This window comes from Pinus tabuliformis, chromosome 9 (genome assembly GCF_031772625.1).
Source record: "Pinus tabuliformis cultivar Carrire ecotype Pingquan chromosome 9, CPIR1, whole genome shotgun sequence".
Classification (NCBI taxonomy): domain Eukaryota; kingdom Viridiplantae; phylum Streptophyta; class Pinopsida; order Pinales; family Pinaceae; genus Pinus; species Pinus tabuliformis.
This window is the reverse complement of record NC_142307.1, coordinates 621,223,841-621,246,524: the sequence shown is the minus strand read 5'-3', so window position 1 is coordinate 621,246,524 and position 22,684 is coordinate 621,223,841.

The window sequence follows — 22,684 nt, the reverse complement described above, 5'->3', positions numbered from 1 at the left end:
AATACATGAACCTCTACTGGGTTTCCTGTAGTTTACTACAGGAAACACAGATTTACTACAAAATGTCTGTTGGGTCCCTATAATACTAGTGATTACCCCATTACTATTGTAGTTATACCCCTTATTTATATTGTTGTGCCCCTATTACCCACATATTGTTATTTCTGTGCCCCATATAATCCCTTTATTATTATTTTTGTGGCTTTATATTATTATTGTTAGGTCGGCTGGATTATATTGTGACTCCTTAGACTCCTATATATAGAAAGGAGGTTTTGTCATTTGTATCATCCAAGAATTGTTCATTTATGTAATGTAAAGGAGGTTGCCCCCTCGAAGAGGCTGAATTCTAAGGCGTTGATCTTTCTTTTCTATCTTTTCTTGAGCTGGTTTCATAACATTTGGTATCAGAGCTTTGGATTCTAGGGTTTCGCTGCTCCAAACAGGTCATCGTGGCATTTTCGCTATAACTTTTCTTCTGTGACGTTTCAGAAGTCGCAAAAAAAACCCATTTGAGAAGAAATCGCGCTGAACCTTGGGTCAGAATTTCAGAGTTTTTCGCACGATATTTTCAGAGATATAATCTAAGGAAGTTGGTCTTTTTGCAGACTCCTGAATTACACTCAAAACAGGTGACCTGGGGAAAATCGTCATAACTTTCTTTCTGAGCATCGGATTGAAATTTCGTAAGAAGTTATAGAAAGAGGACGGACTGTAGTTTTCTTTTATATATTTTTTAGAGTCAAAGGTTGAAACAGTGACACGTGGCATGTCGTACAAGTTCGCTCTACTGAATTAGTCTATAATCAAGTCACTGTGGGAGATTTCGCATAACTCTTCCTTGGAGAATCCAATTTGGGTCAGACTTGTGGCATTGGAAAGAGGACACAGAGGGATACTATAGGTCACAAATTCAGAACTAGATAATCAGAAAGTACAGAGATACATCAGAGGCAATATCGAGCTCCTACAAAGTGAAAAAAGGTGTGTAGATTTTCTTTAATTTTTGCTTAAGCTTGGTTTGAAAATTTATTTTGAAGGAATTCAAAGGGCATATTAGAGAATTATTATCGGTAACTGATGCCCCGAGGAAAGAAAATGCAAACACCTAGTAAGGAGCCTGAAAGCTCTAGCATGACTCATGAAGAAGAAGAAGAAATGCTATATGATATATCAAAATTACAAGAACAAGTGCAACAAGTGTCACTTGCACAAAAAGCAACAGAATCTAAAATGGATGGTTTAAGGAAAGATGTAGAAGCTAAGATGGATGGTTTAAAGAAAGGTGTAGAAGCTAAGATGGATGGCATGGAAGCTAAGGTGAATGGCATGGACGCTAAAATTGATGGCATGGATGATAAGATGGATAAGTTGCTACAAGAAATGGTCACTAAGGGTGAAAGAGTACTAAAGGAAACTCATGATGAGAACAAAAGAAATGTTAATCATGATTCCATAGACTCTAATGTTGGATCGAAGTCTCACCATGTTCCAAAAATCGATATGAGGAAGTTTGATGGCAAGGATCCCGCCACATGGATATTACAGATGGAGCAATTCTTCGATCTCAATAATGTGCAAAACACACAAAAGGTACGTATGGCAACTTTATATTTGGAACCAAATCAGTTTGTATGGTATCAATGGCTTTGTTCTCGTAAACAATTTATCACTTGGGCAATTTTTACGGAAGAATTGATAGCACATTATGAGGATACAAAAAGCAACACTTTTTTTAGCCAATTGATAAGTCTCAAACAAAAGGGTTCAATAATGGAGCACATTGAGGAGTTCCAAAAATTGAACATAAGGGTAAAAGATATTCCAGAGGAGCATAGGATTGATGTGTTCATAGGGTCTTTAAAGGATAATATCCAACATGATGTGCGCCTTTGGGAACCTGATTCATTAGAGAAGGCATTCAGGTTAGCAAGAAAAATGGAAAGCAAAATTATGGCAACTAGGAAGCATACCATTCACAACTATAAAGACGGAAGTGTTGTTGCCCATAGTCTTCCACAACCTACAAGGTTGACACCACAACAATTGGAAGAAAAAAGAGCAAAAGGGCTTTGTTACAATTGTGATAGCAAATACACAAAAGGTCATAAGTGTGCTGAGAAGAAATTATTCTACATAGATTGTGAAGAGGAAGAAGAAAAGGAGCAAGAAAGGTCAAAAGAAGAGGATATATTCCAGGAACAAAGCCTAGATGAAGAACAAATAAATCCGACCATATCTTGTAATGCATTGGCGGGAATTACCACTCCTCAAACCATCAAGATAGAAGGACAAATCAAGAAGAAAAAGGTAATAGTGTTGATTGATTCAGGAAGCACCCACAATTTTATTCATTGTAGGGTAGCAAAAGAATTGAATTGCTTCCTATATCCAGCACCAGAGTGTCAAGTGATGATTGCAAATGGAGGAACAATAAATTGTTCTGGAAAGTGCCATAATATCAAGCTATCCATGGGAGAATATGTATTGACTAGCCCAATGCTTTCCATTCCAATGGGAGGTGCTGATGTTGTACTAGGAGTCCAATGGCTACAATCCTTGGGTACAATAGCTTTTAATTTTCAAGAACTTTTCATGAAATTTTCTGTGGAAGGAAAGGAAGTTGAATTAAGGGGTATTGCAGGGAAACCAGGAAAGATAATCAGCTCTAATGGCATGACAAAGCTTCTAAAAAAGGAGCAAAGAGGTGTAATTGCACAATTATGTTCGCTAGATGTTTCCACATTGGAATCATCTATTTCTCCAGATCTCCAAAAAGTCCTGGACAATCATTCCAAGGTATTTGAGACTCCCAAAGGTCTCCCACCTATGCGTGATCATGATCATGCTATTCATCTGATTCCAGGAAGTGTTCCTCCAAACATCAGGCCGTACAGATATCCATATGTCCAAAAAAGTGAAATTGAACGTATGGTTGCAGAAATGCTAGAGGCTGGTATAATTCAACCGAGTCAAAGTTCTTTCTCAGCTCCAGTAGTATTGGTGCACAAGAAGGATGGATCATGGCGCATGTGTCCAGATTATAGGGAGCTCAACAAGCTCACTATTAAAGATAAGTTCCCCATTCCTGTCATTGATGAATTACTGGATGAATTGCATGGATCAATTTACTTCACCAAGTTGGATCTTCGTTCGGGATATCATCAAATCAGAATGAAGATTGAAGACATTCCGAAAACGGCATTTAGAACTCATGAGGGTCATTATGAATTTTTGGTCATGCCTTTTGGCCTTACCAATGCACCTTCAACATTTCAAGGTTTGATGAATTCAATTTTCAAACCATTCCTTAGAAAATTTGTGTTAGTATTTTTTGATGATATACTAATCTACAACAAGTCTTGGAAGGATCATGTTGAACATGTTGACAAGGTGCTACAACTATTGGAGGAGAAACAATTATATGCAAAAAGATCCAAATGTTTCTTTGGAGTCCAGGAGGTGGAATATTTGGGTCATATTGTATCTCATGAAGGAGTTAAGGTAGACCCTAGCAAAATTAAAGCCATTAAGGAATGGAAAATCCCCACATCCATAAAGCATCTGCGAGGATTTCTTGGGTTGACAGGGTATTATCGCAAGTTTGTTAAGAATTATGGGAGAATAGCAGCACCTCTAACAACATTATTGAAGAAAGATTCATTTTCATGGACTCCGGAAGCAACAAAGGCCTTTGAACATCTTAAAGAGGCAATGTGCCAAGCACCGGTCTTAGCTACACCGGACTTCACAAAAACCTTTATTGTGGAATGTGATGCTTCAGGAAATGGAATTGGTGCTGTTCTAATGCAAGATGAAAGACCCATTGCTTTTGAAAGTCGTCCAATCAAGGGAAAGTTTTTAAGCAAAGCTATTTATGAGAAGGAAATGTTGGCAATACTCCATGCACTTAAGAAATGGCGACCCTACCTAATGGGAAGACACTTCAAGGTAAAAACGGATCATGATAGCCTTAAATACTTTTTAGAACAAAGATTATCCTCTGAAGAGCAACAAAAGTGGGTCACAAAGATGTTGGGTTATGACTTTGAAATCATCTACAAAAAAGGGAAGCAAAATGTGGTGGCAGATGCACTCTCAAGAAAGGATGAGGATGTGGAAGCATTGTTGTGTGCCATTTCTATTATCCAACCAGATTGGATAAACGAAGCAAAGGAGGAATGGAAGAATGACGAAGAAGTGTGGGCACTTATTCGAAAGCTACAACAAGATTCCAGTACTTCTGATACATTTAGCTGGAAAAATGATTCGTTATGGTACAAAGATCGCTTATACCTCTGTAAGAATTCCCAGCTAAAACAAAAGATTCTTATGGAATTGCACACTTCTCCCTTAGGAGGGCACTCAGGATTTTTAAAAACTTACCACAGGGTTAAGAAGGAATTTTTTTGGGATGGCCTTAAATCAGATATTCAAAAGTTTGTGGCGGAATGTTTGGTTTGCCAACAAAATAAAGTTGAAACAATTAAGACACCGGGTCTATTACAACCTTTATCCATTCCAAGCCAACGTTGGGAGGAGGTTTCAATGGATTTTATCACAGGTTTACCCAAGTCTGAGGGAAAGAGTGTCATCATGGTGGTAGTTGACAGACTTACCAAGTATGCACACTTTTGTGCATTATCACATCCATTTAAAGCCAGTACAGTTTCTACTGCATTTATGGAAACAGTTCAAAAGCTACATGGAAACCCAAAGATTATTGTAAGTGACAGAGATCCCATTTTCACTGGAAATTTTTGGACAGAATTATTTTCTTGTCTTGGTACTCAGTTAGCTCATAGCTCATCTTATCATCCTCAATCTGATGGGCAAACTGAGATAGTAAACAAATGTTTGGAAGGATATCTTCGTTGCTTTGTATCTGATAAACAGACACAATGGGTCAAATGGTTGCCTCTGGCTGAATGGTGGTATAACACTTCCTTCCATACAGCAACAAAAATGACCCCATTTATGGCACTTTATGGGTATCAACCACCATCAATCACATCATATTTAAGAGAAAATTCTAAGGTTCAAGCAGTGGAACATCACATCGAACATCAACAACAAGTCCTCCAACTCTTAAAGGATAACCTCGTGTTGGCACAAAATAGAATGAAACAACAGGCAGATCAACATCGCAGTGAAAGAAGTTTTGATGTAGGTGATTGGGTATTCCTACGGCTACAACCATATAAGCAAATGTCCCTAAAGCAAGCTAAGAAGGATAATAAATTATCACCAAAGTATTATGGTCCGTACAAGGTGTTGCAAAAGATTGGTACTATGGCATACAAATTGGAGCTTCCTGCAGCTTCTCGATTGCACCCAGTTTTCCATGTTTCATGTTTAAAGAAGGTTATAGGCGACAAGCTCCCAGTTCAAACAATATTGCCAGAACTTGACGAGGAAGGAAAAATTATATTGGAACCGGAAGCAGTCACAGAAACAAGAACTCGACAGCTACGAAATCGATCAATTTCAGAGTATCTTATCAAGTGGAAGAACTTATCCGCTGAAGATTCCACATGGGAGGATGAGAATTTTATGCAGAAGTATCCAGAACTACTCAAGCGTTGAGGACAACACTTTTTTGAAGGAGAGGGGCATGTTGGGTCCCTATAATACTAGTGATTACCCCATTACTATTGTAGTTATACCCCTTATTTATATTGTTGTGCCCCTATTACCCACATATTGTTATTTCTGTGCCCCATAGAATCCCTCTATTATTATTTTTGTGGCTTTATATTATTATTGTTAGGTCGGCTGGATTATATTGTGACTCCTTAGACTCCTATATATAGAAAGGAGGTTTTGTCATTTGTATCATCCAAGAATTGTTCATTTATGTAATGTAAAGGAGGTTGCCCCCTCGAAGAGGCTGAATTCTAAGGCGTTGATCTTTCTTTTCTATCTTTTCTTGAGCTGGTTTCATAACAATGTCCTAGTTCTCATCTAAAGGTGTTTTAAAGGTTTTAGAGGTGTCCAAATGGTGGAAAAAGGTAGTAGGAGGTTGGAAAAGGATGTGGAAGACTTGGCCAAACTGCAAAATATTCAAGAACCCATCTTGAATGACGGGAAGAAGGCAAGCTAATGGTTTTAAGAAACATTGTGGTTTTCTCTATGCACAAACAATTTTGGAAAAATGAGTGAAAATGGAACGAAGGTTTCAAGGGAGAGGATATGAATGAAATGGATCTACAAGCCAGCAGAGTTCACTTGCAAATAGTAAAGTTATGTTTTTTTTGCTTGAAAGACTATTAAACAATTATGAAAATAACAACTACATTTTGTGCTTGTCCTTGCAGAACTTACAACCAAAATTCTTAAGAGAAAGGACTAAGGAATTCACAAGAGAGAGGCCACCAGGGCCATGAATGAGGCACAATGAGGTCACTAAGTTGCTCAGAGGATGAGCAACACTTTCAACAGGGGGTATTATGGGCCTCTAAATTAGACACAAATTAAGGCTCATGCCTCTAAATTAGACATAAATTAAGGCCCATCTGACCATCCTTCAAGACATTAAACCTCTCTTTTTGCATTAGATAATGTATTGCATACTTGTGCCTAATATTATTTATTTTTGTAGAATATTATGAGAATATTTGGCAGATTATGAAGATTTGGAGGAGGAGATAATATAGGGACCTGCTCCCTACTACAGAAGGACCAATATTAAATAATAAATCAACAATATATTATGGAATTATGGCACAGATTGTGGAGCTCCAACGATTGATAAAATGTGTTCCCTGCCATTAAATGCAGATTCCTAGTATTAGGAACTAGATCCACTAATCAAGGTATTTTGGTGGGGAAAGCTTCCTCCTTTCACGGGGAATGATTCATACTCATTTTGTATAAGTACCAAGTCAAATTTTCCTCTAGGTGTTGATTTTTATTAGTCTTCTTGTGGAGAGGACTCGTATTTTTGCAGCTCCACTGTCATTTCTTGCAGGGATGTAATTGTATTGATGGAAATAATGAATATTGGTGCCAAGTTAAGATTATAAGCCTTGGTCTCCTCCATGAGACTATGAGTCTCCTTGGGCTTAGCCATCCCAGGAGCCTCAGAGCCCTTTTGTATCATTTACTTTCTTCTTTTCACTTCTTATTCACATGCATCTCTTGTTATTGTTTTTTTTTTCTATTTATGCATTTAGTATTAATGATTTCTTGTTGTAGGATTGGGTTAAAGGGTTGAATTAAGTTATCTTGCAGGATAAAAAGCATCAGTTAATCAGTGGAACATATTTGGAATGTCATAGTAATCATTGAGCTACTTGGATTAGTTTGCTTATTCCCAAATCTAGATTTTTGGAAGTCCCTTGTGGAAAATAACAATAAGTTTTTGCTATTTTTTAGAGCATGATAACAAGCTTCAATCAATTTTATTTCACTTGGATTAGATCAAAAAAAATTCTAGTTAATAACAAAAATTACCCCATTGCATTTTCACTTGATTAGGTTAGGAATTTGATAGATTTATTAGTCACTAGTTCGAGAATTTCTAGATTTTAGACTAGTAATTTTCTTCCATTTTTTAGCACAGGTTAACAAGGGTATTTTTGAGTGATTCCACTTGGAATGGAGACCTAAGACATCTTAGTCAATAATTTTTTTTCCCATCCAATTTGGATTTGATTAGGTTTGTCATTCGGTGAATTATAACTCCCCATAGAAAATCTGTTGTTACTATAGGAAATCCTGTAGCATCCTTCCAATATGTATATACTTGCCCATATTCGCTTAAGAAGATTGGTTATTTTCCCTTAGGGTTGAATCAAGACCCCTAGGCTCTAAATCAATTATTTTGGAATACTAAAGACCACTTAGGACTTGCCTCTTTACGCATGCAAAACATTTCATCGATTTGGGATAATGGACATATTTATGGATTGGATAATACAATGATGATTTTATTGATTTCCACATCCAATGAACTTTGTTAATGGATCTAAACTCTTTGAAATGTAATGGTTGAAATTTAGTTCATGTTATTTACTTTATGAAATTAGAATAGGTTTCTTTCCTTGTTCTTTCTTTCTTGCAATAGGTTAAGGTTTCCATTTCTAGCATTTTCATTTTCTGCAATTAGTTTAGGATTTTATTTCATTACATGCACTCGATTACATCATGATAGCAAAGGAAGGACACATTTTATGCTTCAAATATAGTGCCGATACCTCTTAAGTTTGTACGAACCCCAGGTTGATAATTAAAGTTGGTATCCTTGTGAGTTGCAACATTCTTGTTGCAATATCGAGGCTCATCAATAAGACTCCTAAAGAAGTATTTTCAGGTGAGAAACCAAATGTTGAACATTTAAGAGTCTTTGGTTGTCGTGTATTTATTCATGTTACCAAAGAGAAAAGGATGAAATTAGAACCATATGGGAAAAAGAGAATCTTTGTTGGAGATTGATTATGAAGCTCAAGAAGCTCCAAAGAATACAGAACCAAAGGGACCTTTCTCTATGGAAGAAGATTCTCAAGAAGAAGAATATTAAGAAACTGATGATCCTCCAGAAGTTAATATACCTAAAACCAAAAATATACCTTCTTGGATAAATAATACATTAAAGCATGCCAAAGGACATACTACACCTAATGGGACATTTAGAGAAAGAAAAAGACCAAGGAAATATTCAAGTTATACAACCTTGATGACAAACCCAATTGAAGCCGAGCCATCCTCTTTTGAAGAAGTTGCTAATAATCAAGTGTGTAAAGGTGGCATGATAGAAGAATATTAGTCTATAATAAAGAATGATGTTTGGGACATTGTACCTAGACCTGAAGGAAAGACTATTGTAGACTCAAAATGGATTTACAAAGTTAAACATGTAGCTGATGAAAGCTTGGAAAAGTACAAATAAATATTTGTGGCTCGTGGATTCTCCCAGAAAGAGGTAGAAGATTATGATGAAAATTTTTCTCCAGTTTTCAGGTATGCATCTATTAGATCTATCGTTTCACTTTCTTCAATTATCGGTTGGAAATTGCATCAATTAGATGTCAAATCTACCTTTTTGAATGGAGTCATTGAAGAATAAATATATGTTGAACAATCTCAAGGGTTTTAAGTCCATGATATAGAGACCCATGTATGTAAGTTAAATAAAGCCTTGTATGGACTAAAACAAGCCCCTCGTCAATGGTATGCACACATTTATAGTTACTTGATGAGTCTTGATTTTACCAAGGTATTGCTGATGCCAACCTATATTTAAAGATCGTGGAAGAAGAGCCCTTGATATTACTATTATATGTAGGTGATTTGTTTATGATAGAGGTTGAGAATCTAATTGTTCAATGCAAGCAAGATTTAATTTCTCAATTTTAGATGAAGGATCTAGGCCTTATGCACTATTATCTATGATTGGAAATTTGGAAAAGACCTAATGGGATATTTGTTAGACAAGGGAAATATACTATAAAGATCCCTCAAAGATTTGACATGATGGATTGTAAATACATGGATACTCTGATGATAATGAATTTAAAGAAGATTAAAGACGATGGATATGATTTGGTTGACCCCACAATGTATCAAAATTTGTTTAGCTCCTTAAAATTCTAAACTAACACTAGACCTGATATTTGTTATGCTGTTAACACTTTGAGTCAATTTTTGGTTGAGCCTCATCATGTACATTGGATTTCTGCTAAGCACATTCTAAGATATCTCAGTGGCACTAATGAATATGGTCTGATGTATGCCTCTAATGGATATTAGGTTTTGTATGGTTTCAATGATGCTGATTGGGAAGGATGCTACGAGGATAGGAAATGCACATATGGATTCTGTTTCGATTTGGGGTCTACAATGGTTTCATGGTCAAGCAAGATGAAAAATTCTATTTCTCTTAGTATAGTTGAGGCTAAATATATTGTAGCTAGTTCAGCTTGTCAAGAAGCAATTTAGTTTCGAAAGATGTTCCCAAAATTTATTGGACATGAGCCAACTATTGTATATTGTGATAATCAAAGATATGCAAGGCTCTTAGAGAATCCGTGTTTCACGATAGATGAAAACATATTGAGATCAAGTGCCATTACATTCATAATGTTGTCCAGAGAGGAGCTATGAAGCTTGAGTATGTTCCTTCTTTATGAACACGTTGCTGATGTGCTAACTAAGCCACTATCATGAATGAGGTTTACAAATTTAATAGAAAAGCTTGGTGTGGCTGAGAATCTCTCTCTAATGGAGAGGGAGCACTAACTATATTTCATCATGAGAATGAAAATATATTTTGTAATGTGATGTGTACATGGTTGAGAATATTGTCATTCTTTCTCTCTTAAGGGAGATTCATTTTGATGAATGCTATCATCCCTTCATATTTTTATTTTTTGGTGTACAAAAATCATCTCTCCCTAAGAGGAGATTGATGGTGTACAAATTTCATCTCTCCTCATGAGGAGTTTGATGGTGCACTGTTTTACATATCTCCACGAGAGGAGATTGATGGTATATTGTTTTCATCTCTCCATGAGAGGAGATTGATGGTTCATTGTTTTCAACTCTCCATAAGAGGATATTAGTGTTGTATTGGTTTTCATCTCTCCATGAGAGGAGATTGATGGTGTATTGTTTTCATATCTCCATGAGAGGAGATTGATGGTTTATTATTTTCATGTCTCCATGAGAGGAGATTCATGGTGTATTGGTTTTCATTTCTCCATGAGAGGAGATTGATGGTGTATGGCTTTCATCTCTCTATAATAGGAGATTGATGGCATGATCCCTTCCTTGGTTGATGAAGCATGAGTCATCTTTGTGAGAGAGATTGGATTGTATACATTGTAGATTTTTACTTGTAGATTCAACAACTTATGTGATATGATAAAAAATAAAAAAATAATATATTCTACTCATCAGCAGAAAAAAAATAATTTGATTGATGAAAACACTAGCAGAAAAGGAGGAATTCAAATAGCACATAAAAAAGTATTTTTATGGGGAAAGCAATTGCTCAAAACCTCGACTATCTATATTGCATTAACCAGAAGATTTGGGAAGAAAATACAATGCTTGTTTAACCCGAACAATTCTTGCACAAGTACAATCTGTCTCTACGCTCCCTAGGAAAGCCTTGGATGAATACAATATTCTCTGCTCAACCTTGAGCTCAACTTGCACAAGTATTTCCTATCCTCTTCCTGACTGATTGCCTTTAGCTAATACTTAGCCAAATTCCTAGCCTTCCAAGCCCCTACTTCCTTGTGCAATTCCTGAGAGAATTAACCTATATTTAATTGAGAAAATCCGTCACCACAACTACACAATCCATCATAGACATTCTACTGATTGCATGCACCATCTGCACAACTCAGAAAATTATACAATTGATATTACACTATCCCTGAACTCTAATCTCAACTGGTTCGTCCTCTAAACTGACATGCATGAGTTATTTATGAGTGAATCTTCAGTTAACTGGTGGAGTAGTGAAGCTACACTAAAGTTGATCCTCACTATTAGACCTCCTACTAGTTCCTCCAACTGTTTGAACTAGTTTAACTCACTTTAACTCAACTATACTGAGTTAATTAATTACAACTCAAAAGAACTGAACCTGGACCCCTAAAATTTTTAGGAATCACTCTACATGACTCTAGATATATTTCCAACTCAAATTTACTGAGCTAACTAAGTCAAATTAACGTAGTTAAATATTACAAGTTTATATGAGAATAGAACTTCGATTTAATTCCCAATTTAATTCAAGGACAAATTAAATTAGAATTTCTAGATGTTATTTTTAACATTTCTGGTTGCTATTTTCAACGCTCCATCTCAACAAGAAAGGAATTCAACTCTATCCCAATCCGATACCTTTGTAATGTTATGCATGCAACACTTCTCTCTAGTGTTGTTATTGATGCAACTTCTTAAACTGAAAAGCATCCAAAATAAATTAGTATGATGCATTTGTTGCCAGAGTCTTTGACTACTACTAGCTACTGCACTGTCTACTGAGAACTCTGTGTTGCTACTGACTCTGCACTATGCCATCTGCACTGCTACCAATTCTACTCTTCGCTCCCTAGTATTTGACTTCTTCTAGTCTCTGCCTTTGCCACTTTGGCACCTGACTGCATCAACCGCTAGCGATCCATCCTGCTACTGTGTACTGTGGGCTCCCGTAGCAAGGTAATGATCCATGAGACAAACCATCTCAATGGACCCTCCCCAAATTTCTGCACTCTTGGGGCTATTGTTTCACATTGCCCCACCTCTCACCTGGAGGTATGGATACATGTGCTCCCTCTTCCAACTTGGCTCGAAATTCCCCTGTACTAGAGGTCTTTGCTTGAGTGGATGTCTCCACTTAGTCTCCTCTCCGCTTCTCTAATTGTGGTTGCTCCACAATTTTCTGAGGTTGCTTTTGAGGTTGCATGTTGAGAGGTAATTCATGCTCCCTCTCAACCACCAAATCTCTAACCTTTTCCTTGCTCCTCAATGCTTTTCATTCATCTTGTACCTCAAGAGCATACACTTTCTTGACTCGCACATCAATCTGTATCACTTGTCCCATGATAATGTGTCTAAGGAAAAACTTTCCTTTGCTAAAAAATCATATCGTAGCCATGGTCTTCCAATATTGCGATGGAAACAAGATTCTTCTTTAGTCCTAAAACATGCATCACATCCATGATTTTGAGAGGGGACCTAGACTCCCTTTGAAAGGAAACTGTATTGATGTTGGTCGCACTATACCTCCCATCATCTCCAAAATCTATGTTCTACTTGAGGTTCTTTCTCCTCAAAGTCATTGAAGGTATCTCTATTCGTCGTCATATGGAATGAGGCACCATTATCGAGATACCACATGCTTCCCATTACAGTGCTGGCCATGCATGCAATGAGAGTGAAATCAAGTTCGAATTGTGAAGTTAGAGCTTCACCTGTTGCTGCTACTGCAAGCTCCTTCTTACTTGCTTTCTTCTGTGAGAAATTTGTGGCACAATGCCTGTACTCGTGACAGTGAAAACACTTGATGTTTGACAAGCCCTTCTTCTTTCCACTCTCCTCGGATTGGGACTTATTTCCCTTGACTTTCTTTTCTTTTTTGACTAATGCAAAGTTGTCTTCCACTTCTTTAGATGAGGTCCCATCTTTGGTGTTCTGCCAAAATTCTTCTTGTCCCACTCTGGTAGCTTCTCCCTCCCATTAACTAAGTCCTGGTAACTATACCAACTCTTGGGAAGTCCTAGAAGTGCTAGGATCACTAGATCATCTTCGGAAATAGTAATCCTGACACTTCCAAGATCATCCCAACATTGGGTGAAGTGGTCATGTACTTCGGAATAGAGTCACTCTTCATCATCTTGATATTTCTACGTTTTTCCTTCAGTGCCAACTTCATGTGGTCACTGCTATTTTACAACAGATCCGTCAATTCCTTCCACATTGCAAATGGAGTTTCCTTACTTTGGTGATTCGTGACAATATTATCTTGAACTCCTTCTAGGATAATCCTTCTTGCTTTTGCCACACACTTTCTCCATTCAGACAAATCTTTATCATAAGATCTTGGAGGCTTTGGAATATCATGATCTATGGATTCCTTTAGCTTGATTTCTTCCAGCACTGCCTCCATTCTGTCCTTCCTAGCTATGTAATTTGAGTTGACCTCCAGGGCATACTCATGTCTCAAACCATAGAATGGCATATTGCTGACTCTAAAGTATGAACATGAAAATTCGATTTCACTTGCATAGCAAACTCGAATTCTCCTCTTCTATAATGTCTTTAGCTCCGATACCATGTAGATTTTTACTTGTAGATTCAACAACTTATGTGATATTCTAAAACATAACACAATAGTATACTCTACTCATCAACGAAAACAAAAAATTGACTGATGAAAACGCTAAGCAGAAAAGGAAGAATTCCAATCGAACATAACATAATATATTTTTGGGGAAAGCAACTGATCAAAACCCCGACTATCAATATTGCATTAACCACAAGATCTGAGAAGAAAATACAATGCTTGTTCAACCCAAAAAATTCCTACAAAAGTACAAACTATCTCCCTGCTTCCTGGGTAAGCCTTGGATGAATAAAATATGCTATTCTTAACCTTGAGCTCAACCTGCACAAGTATTTCCTATCCTCTGCATGACTGACCGCCTTTAGCCAATATTTAGCCAATTTCCTAGCCTTCCAAGCCCTACTTCCTTGCGCAATTCCTGAGAGAATTATCCCATATTTATTTGGTAAAATCCTTCACCATAACTCTGCAATCTATCATAGGCCTTCCACTGATTGCATGCACCATTTGTACAACTCGGAAAATTATACAACTGATAGTAAACTGTCCCTGAACTCTAATCTCAAATGGGTCTTCTTCTTAACTAATATGCATGATTTATTTATGAGTGAATCTTTAGTTAACTAGTGGAGCAGTGAAGCTGCATTGAAGTTTCTCCTCACTACTAGACCTTCTACTAGTTCCTCCAATTGTTTGAACTAGTTTAACTGACTTGAACTCAATTAGACTGAGTTAACTAATTACAACTCAAAATAACTCAAACTAAACCCTTATAATTTAGGAATCACTCTACATGAATCTAGATAGACTTCCAACTTGAATTTACTGAGCCAACTATGTCAAATTAACTTAGTTAACTATTACAAGTTGCTATGAGAATAGAATTGCGATTTAATTCCCAATTTAACTCAAGGAAAAATTAAATTATAATTTCTAGATGCAATTTTTAACATTTCTTATTGCTATTTTCAACACTCCCTCTCAACAAGAAAGGAATTTAGCTCTATCCCAATCCGGTACCTTTGGAGTGTTCTGCATGCAACAATTCTATCTAGTGTTGTTGCTGCTGTAACTTCTGAAACTAAATCAATATGATGCATCTATCACTAGAGTCTCTGACTGCTACTAGCTACTGTACTGTCTACTAAAAACTTTGTGTTGTTGTTGACTCTACATTGTGCCATCTACGTTGCTGCCAACTATGCTCTCCACTCTCATGTATTTGATTAATTCTAGTCTCTGCCTCTGTCACTCTGACATATGACTACATCAACCACCAATGATCCATCCTACAACTATGTACTATGGGCTCTCGTAGCAAGGTAATAATCCATGAGACAAACCATCTCAATGGACCCTACCCAAATTTCCACACTCTTGGGACTATTTCTCCACATTGCCCCACCTCTCACGTGGAGGTATGGCTACATGTGCTTCTTCTACCCACTTGGCTTGAAATTACTCGCTACTGGAGGTCTATGTTTGAGTGGATGTCTCTACTCGGTCTCCTATCTTCTTCTCTAATTGTGTTTTCTCCACAACTTTTTGAGGCTGCTTTTGAGGCTACATGTTGAGAGGTTATTCATGCTCCCTCTCAACCACCAAGTCTCTAACCTTTTCCTTGCTCCTCAAGGCTTTGAATGCATCTTGTACCTAAAGAGTATACAGGTTCTTGACTCACACACTGACCTATTTCACTTGTCCCGTGGTGATGTGTCTATGGAAACCTCTCCTTTGCTAAAAAATCACATCGTAGCCACGGTCTTCAAATACTGTGACAGAAACAAGATTCTTCTGTAGTCCTGGGACATACATCACATCTGTGATTTTGAGAGGGGAGCCAAACTCCATTTGAAAGGTAACTGTACTGATGCTGGTCGCGCTATACCTCCCATCATCTCCAAAGTCTATGATCTGCTTGAGGTCCATCCCCTCAAAGTCACTGAAGATATCTCTATTCCCCATCATATGGAAAGAGGAACTGCTGTCGAGATACCACACGCTTCCCATTAGAGTGTTGGCCATGCATGCAACATGAGTGAAATCAAGTTCGAATTGTGGAGCTAGAGATTCTCTTACTGCTGCTACTGTAGGCTCGTTTCTTTCTTTCTTTATGGTAAATTTGTGGCATAGTTCTCGTACTTGTGACAGTGAAAACATTTGATGTTCAACAAGTCCTTCTTCTTGCCTCCCTCATCGCCTTGGGACTTCTTTCCCTTGGCTTTATTTTCTTTGTTGGCTAATGCAAAGTTCTCTTCCACTTCTTTGGATGAGGTCCCATATCTGGTGTTCCGTCAAAACTCTTCTTGTACCAAGTCGGACCACAACCACTCCCACTTTGGTATCTTCTCCCTCCCATTAACTAAGTCCTAGTAACTATGCCTGCTATTGGGAAGTCCTAGAAGTGCTAGGATCACTAGATCGTCTTTGGAAACAATAATCTCGACACTTCCAAGCTCATCTTGACATTGGGTGAACTTGGTCAAGTACTTCAGAATAGAGTCACCCTTCTCCATCTTGATATTTTTGAGTTTGTCCTTCAGTGCCAGCTTCCTGTGGTCACTGATATTTTGAAACAGGTCTGTTAATTCCTTCCACATTGCAAATGGATTTTTCTTACCATGGAGAGTCCAGAAAATATGATCTTGAATTCCTTCTAGGATAATCCTTCTCACTTTTTCCACACACTTTCTCCATTCATCCAGATCTTTAGCATCAGATGCTGAAGGCTTCAGAATATCATGATCTATGAATTCCTTTAGCCTGTTGTCTTCTAGCACTGCCTCCATCCTGTCCTTCAAATCTATGTAATCTGAGTTTCCCTCTAGGGCATACTCAAGTCTCAAAGTGTAGAATTACATACTGCCGAATCTGAAGTATGAACCTACAAATTCGATTTCACCTGCACACCAAACATGAATTCTTCTCTTCTATAATGTCTTCAGCTCTGATACCATGTAGATTTTTACTTGGAGATTCAACAACTTATGTGATATGCTAAAACATAAGACAAGAATCTACTCTACTCATCAGTGGAAACAAAAAAATTATCGATGAAAACACTGAGCAGAAAAGGAAGAATTTCAATCACACATAACACAATATTTTTCTGGGGAAAGAAACTTCTCAAAATATCGACTATCTATATTGCATTAACCATAAGATCCGAGAAGAAAATACAATTCTTGTTCAACTCAACAATTCTTGCACAAGTACAATCTATCTCTATGCTTCCTAGGCAAGCCTTGGATGAATACAATATGCTTTGCTCAATCTTGAGCTCAACCTACACAAGTATTTCCTATCCTCTGCCTGACTAACTGCCTTTTGCCAATACTTAGCCAAATTCCTAGCCTTCCATGCCCCTACTTCCTTGTGCAATTACTGAGAAAATTAGACCATATTTAATTGGGAAAATACCTCACCACAATTGTGCAATCCATCATAGGCCTTCTACTAATTGCATGCACCACCTGTATCAATCGGAAAATTATACAACTAATAGTACAATGTCTTTGAACTCTAATATCAACTAGGTCTTCCTCTGAACTGACATGCATGAGTTATTTATGAGTGAATCTTTAGTTAAATGGTGGAGCAGTGAAGCTGCAGTGAAGCAACTCCTCATTGCTAGACCTCCTACTAGTTCCTCCAACCTTTTGAACTAGTTTAACTGACTTTAACTCAGTTAGATTGGGTTAATTAATTACAACTAAAAAGAACTCAACGTGGACCCTTAAAATTTAGGAATCACTCTACATGAATCTAGATAGACTTCCATCTTGAATTTACTGAGCCAAATAAGTCAAATTAAATTAGTTAACATTACAAGTTTCCATGAGAATATAATTTCAATTTAATTCCTAATTTAATTCAAGGACAAGTTAAATTATAATTTATAGATGCTATTTTAACATTTCTTATTGCTATTTTCAACATACCTTTCCTTATGATGAGTTTGATCTCTCCCTTTTGATACTTGATGAGACCTGTAAGTTGGTTGGGGAGATGGATTGTGTGAGAGAGAATGAAAAGTACCTCCCTAGCTAAGAGGGAGTGTTGCAAAATGTAGATTTAGTCAGTACTTTCATTGGCATACTATTGGAGACAAAATTAATTTTTGTGATGGCCAAGTCAACTTCAAAAGGTTTAGGTTGACTCCATGGTCAAAAGGTGTCCTTTCAAGGTTCATGACTCTCCACATTAACCACTATAAATAGATCCACGTTGGAGGTCATTTGATCACACAATAACACATCTAAAACTCATCTTATCTACTACAATTTCCTCAAACGTTCGAAGAATTTAGAAGAAGGGAGATCTCTATCCAACATTGACTGTCTTTGACCTAGCATTGATTTGCATTGAGGAGGCTTGTTTTGACTGCTTGACCAAACTGTGAAGGAGGTCGTATATTCTATTGAAACTCAACTTTGTTGACTTTTCTCTGTGGAATTTCGGCCTTGTTGACTTCGAAATTTTGCTCCTACGTTGACCACATTGGACTTCTGTTGATCGAGCTGCTACAATTTTGCACTTTGACTAGACTTTGGATGAAATTTGACTAATATTTTTTATAGTGACAAAATAAATGATATTATTAATTTATTGACTCAGTATTTTGTATGGTCACAAGTTGACCTTTGATTGGTTACTATTGGAAAAATTTAATTAAATTACTGGTGTCTATTATCTTATTCTCTACTATGATCTCTTCTGCTCATTGTTTATGGTTGTGATTTTTCAAATTTAATTTCTTGATGATTAATATTCTCTAAATGTTATATTGAATGTTATGAAGAAGATCATAATATCATTGGAAGTAGTTAGCAAATTTGAAATTTTTTCTCTAGTTCTACATTCACTGTAAAGCAACAATACAAATTAGTGAGGAGGTTATGAGAATGAAACTTTTCATTAGTTTCCAGAAAACCACGCCAAAGACTCTTGTGCCAAAAAATATAAATTTGAAAATGTTGTATTACCTTTCCCACCGACCCACAGTTCATTGAATGAAGAGTTGGTAGCTACAATGACCATCTCCCACAATTATGGGAGTTGGGCGGTGATTGGGAATCTCCCTCATAGTTCAATGTGAAATATGTCTAAGTATCCATTTCAAATTTTGGGGGTTGATCCATGAGTGGTATGGGGAAATGAGAAAATTATTGTGGAATAACCATTCACAAATTGATTTAGCATACAAAGTGAGAAGAAGGACACACAAGTGCCTATAGAAGTAAATTAATGCTCCCATCTTGAGTATAATGGTTTTTGTAGCATTTTGGATGTTTAGAACCTGATTTGGATGGTCAAATACAACCAAAAAGGGTCCAATTGGAAATTGGATCATTATTGGTGTTTTTTGGGCATACCAAGGATAAATTTGGCTTACAAAGTCACTACAAAGAAGATTTGGAACCTAGTTGAGTTGATGAGGTTGTGATTTAATTTGTATCTAGTGAGCATAGTAAGCAAGTGGAAAGAAAATTTCTAAGGGATTGTAAAGCAATGCAGGGATTTCCTTATTTTCTTTTCTATCCAATTAAGAAGCTTATGGAGATCAGGGAAGCCCCAAGCTTTGCATGGAACATGATTTCCTTAGTTGTTTATGACTATGAAGGAGAATTATCTTCACCCATCCAATTTTATAATTTTTGATAGTTAGAATTATGGTATCATGGCCTAGTAAAGAGATGGCCAATTGTAGAGAGTGCATGTGCAACTAAGTCTATGGTTGGGTGGAAAAGCATTATTACTAGATAAGTTGGAAACTCTAACCTTTAAATAGGTATAGTATCTCTTTTCATGAAATATATGTTATAAAATCAATGCACGGCTCTTGCTATGAATTAAATACTCTTCATATTTAAGAAAATTATTATATTGAAAACGATGCCTCTTGAATGAAGAGAACCATCTTTTTTTCATGTTTGATGGATATATAAGCATTATGGAAGTTATATGATGCATTTTTGATGACCTATTTAGTTTTTTGAGGATGTAAGCATGGTAATTATTTTATGTAATCTTTGTATTGGGGTTGATCTAAACGCCCCTTTTCTTGGAACCTTGGTGGAGATGCTTGTTTAAGAGACAATACCCACAAATTCTAGTTTCCATTGAATGTTGGTAGGGCATGGGACCTTATGATTTTATACATATATGAAGGGCATTCATCTTTTATAGAATTTGGAATCAATTATCCATGATTGAAATTGTTATAAAAATGAAGGCTATGTGAAATTAGTTTATAAACTTGTAAGTTATCTATGGAATAAGAACCCTTAACTTGAATCTTAGGGTTTATTTTAGATTGCGTCCTTTATGGATAATTTTATTTGATAAATAAGTCTAGCTTATATATATATATATATATATATATATATATATATATATATATAGATATAAACAAAAACAAGTCTTCTTCAGTCATTTGAAGATTTTTAATATCTAAAAGAAAATCACATTTACCAAGAAGGTAAAGAGATGGAATAAAGAAGAATGGAGTGCACCTTTCCCACTCACAGTCATAAGAGTCTCATTAGGTCAAGAATTCCATACTATGGCCTCCTTTCATTGACATATTAACCACTTATTATTTCAAACTATAGCCAATAATGCACATAACTTCCAAAAGTGAGGACAATGACTCAATTGAAGAAACCTAGTAGTCATCAATATTTATGTAGAGAAAAGAGCATAATCAATGAATTATACAAACCGTTGTATCCACCCATACAATAGTGTGGTAATTAATGCCTAGGAATATATTGAATTCCACCCACTAGTATGCCACACACACACACACATATAATAAGTTCCAATAAGTAGTTCAGTAGGGGGTGAGCCCTCTATATCCCCCATTGAGGAGAAATATGGTAGGGGGAACCAAATGGAAGAAGAAGGTAAGTAAAGTGAACCTTTAGCAGTTCAGTAGGGTAGGCGGTACTCGATTCATCCAGGCCCCCCTCTTAGAAACTCCTTTTCCCTAGTCGTGTTAGTTGCCTTTAGTCTCGTGTTATGTGTTTCTTCATTCTTTCTATTCTCGACCTTTTCTCTAGTCCTTGTCTCCTAGGCTTAATGTCTACCTCTAATATTCATCACCATTCATCCATTGGTGTGGCACATCCTTCATCTTCTTATGCTTATATTTTTTATCATAATGTGCTACTAAATGATGATTTGGCAAAACTTTGTAAATAAGAGTGAAAACTGGGTAAAAGGTAAATTGTATGAAATTTTGATTCACCCCCTCTCTCACTATTTCTAGCAACGTTCACATTAATTTTTTCCTTGATCATGTTTATGCCTTATTAGATACTAATGTTTTTACCTCATTATTATTGGTGATTCTTAGTAGCCAAGAAAAATTCACCACCATTTGTCCCTTGAGATAAATCATAATCACCCCAATCTAACATTTACCCTTTTTAAACTTTGCTTTAAATGTGGTTCATTCTATAATTTCTTATATTTTTAAAAAGAAATTATATTTTATAATTTGTGTTTTTCCTTTTTCTTTTTTCTTTTTGTGAATTAAATTTGTATTAACTCAAAATTTCAAAATAAATCATAAAAAACAACATAATTCATCTAATGTTTACAATATTTAGTCTTAGGTTTGATTGAAGGGAAATTGGTCATTCTGATTAACGAACTACGAGAAGAAGGTGGGTCTGAGCTACAAGAGGGAGGAGAGGAAAGGTATAGTTACTGAGACTCTAATGCCCTATTAGGTGTGTTGGAGTGATTTTATTTACCCTACTACCAATGGGTTTAATTCAATATATTCCTAGGCATGAAGTACAACACTATTGTATGGGTGGAGACAGCGGTTTGTATAATTCATGATTATGATATTTTTTCTACATAAAGATTGATGACTACTATGTTTCTTAAATCTGGTCATTGTCCTCACTTTTGGAAGTTATGTGCACTATTGGCTATAGTTTGAAATGATAAGTGGTTAATATGTCAATGGAAGGAAGGCATAGTATGGAAATATTAACCTAATAAAACTCTTATGACTACTGATGGGAAATGTGCACTCCATTCTTCTTTATTCCATATCTTTGCATGATTGGTAAATGTGATTTACTTTTAGAGATTAAAATTCCTCAAATTAGTGAAGAAGACTTGTTTAATCATTGCTTCATAAATTCCCATTTCTAATATTGCATACCAGAGTTTTGAGTTGTAGTGACTAAGTTTCAAGGTTCTTAAGAAGTTGGCCCAAACTCTCTTTCTTGACAACCCATTTGGGTCTGTTCTCAACATCTGATACATGGTATGTATCCACAACCAAGAGAAATATTCTCCATGACCATTACAAGTGATGGAGTATTGTCACATTACTTTATCTTAGATAAATAAAATGGGAAATTACCTAATTATTTACAAGGAAATCCAATGGTCTCTCCATGTGATCCATGTGGATATCCGTGGACACCCACCTATTCCACTTGGATCCCCACCATTGTTTATTTTCAGTTTCCTTAATTGTAGCACAACTTACTATTTTTAGCGGTTTTTCAGGTCCTAAACTTCTGGATCCGTTTTGAGGGCCTAAAAGACATTTTTTGGGAAAACAGAGGGACCAAAAAATTGAAAAAGTGGTTTGCCAATTTTTTTTTGCCTCTTCTTGGAGATATTTGAAATGAGGTGTTATGATAGTCAAATGGAGATCATATGCCAAAGTTACGACCTCGATAAGTTGATGTTCCAACTAAGCCCAACAGGGCCCACACACTTTTCATGCTTCATCTCCTACGGTTAAGTTTTTGGATATTTAGGGTTTCCCATTATTTCTTAATGATAAAAAGTCCATAGAGCCTCACGGTAACATATTTAAGAAGATATGTAGCCACCACATCTCTTCTT